This window comes from Pyxicephalus adspersus, chromosome 4, assembly GCF_032062135.1.
Source record: "Pyxicephalus adspersus chromosome 4, UCB_Pads_2.0, whole genome shotgun sequence".
In the NCBI taxonomy this organism is placed as follows: Eukaryota; Metazoa; Chordata; class Amphibia; order Anura; family Pyxicephalidae; genus Pyxicephalus; species Pyxicephalus adspersus.
The window spans coordinates 81965456-81967091 of record NC_092861.1 but is presented as its reverse complement, the minus strand read 5'-3'; positions in this window follow the sequence as shown (position 1 = coordinate 81967091).

The window sequence follows — 1636 nt, the reverse complement described above, 5'->3', positions numbered from 1 at the left end:
ATAAGAAGTACAAGTGTAGTACTTAAATAATGATGGAACAATGCTGAAATTGAAACAATTCAGGGAAAAATATTTTAGTCTTTTACTGGCTTCTACTGACTATGAAACCACTGACACATACCTCCCATCAATTTGCAGTGTTATTCAATTCACTCTTCAGCCTTTTAAAACACTTGGTGTTGGCTGTGGCAGCTTGTACAGTATATTGTATTGTCTATATTTCTGAAGCATCTATACCCTTTTGTTTAAGATTTTAAAACCAACCCTAGCCAAACTTTTCTTTAGTTTTAGAGTGGGTAAGGATTAGAGTTTATGATGGATATTTCCTGCTGTTTTGACTACACCACAAAAAAAACGGTCCTTACTTTGTGTGCCAATGACAGCTACTTGACACGTGGACAAGAACTATGGCACCAAGTAATTGTGACATGAAAAGAGACAACAATCAAATTCCTACATCTCTCCATTAGGGGTCCACTTTTAATTGAGTTACAAAACACATGCATGTGGACATCATGCATATCAGAACCTCTGTGTTGGTCTGGGCAGCTGAAAAGAAAACCAAACTGTCTAGTAATAACTCATTCATGTGATAAAATTACATGAAACCTGAACTCTTCCTATAAAGCCACCTCTGTATCATAGCAATTCACTAAGTGCATAGGAACATCCCTATGTGACACACAACAGTCTATTCATAAAGTTTTAAATCTGGCATTCACCAAAGCTTTTTCTGGTGGAGAATCTTCCAGGTTTATGTATTTCAATATTTTTTCATTAAGGAATATTTAGGTAATTGTCACATTTCCTGCTTTATAAATTGATGCCAATGCATTATATTAGATAAACAACCTAAGTGAATGTTATTTAGTTAGTACTGTGTATTATAAACAATTACCATTTCTTTTTATTACTTTTTTTTAACCTTTATTGCCTATAAGTGTTACTGATTTCATGTGACCTTGTTGAGGCCACTCTCTGCCTGCATGCACTCCAAGGATTACTACGTGGGTGTGGATGTCAAATTGACAACTTGTATGGCAATGTGCACATTTGTTGAACAGAGACAGATTGTTCTTGCTGTATAAAAGAAAATGTCTGAACAAGGACATTTATGGAAGGATTATCAACAATTTTTAAGCCAAAAAGGACTATACTCATCTTACCGATGGCTACCAACAGAAAATTAATGGGGGCAGAAGTGGGTGATTTAGTACTGCCCACTGTCAATCCTCACTGCAACAATAAAAACTAATTTTACTTATCTGTCTTTTTTGACTACAAGTCATCCTGTCTCTTAAAACTTGATGCACTTTTATAAGCTTCTAGCAGTAGATGTTTACACATTGGCCAACCATAGGCTTGTCTTTATATAGATGCACCTGGTCTGAAGTATCACTGCATATGTTTCATTGATATTTCTCAATACACCAGGGTAATTTATTATGACAGTGATAACATCAACATAAATAATGTTGTTTCCCTTTCGGAACCAATAATCAATATCAGTTTACCTAAGTCTGATTGGCTGTTATAGATTTCTGTTCTTTGGACAGTTCTTACTTGCTTATATAATGAGCCCTGTAATGTATTTCAGTTCCCATTTTTACAAATGCAACTCTAAAGAACATGCCTG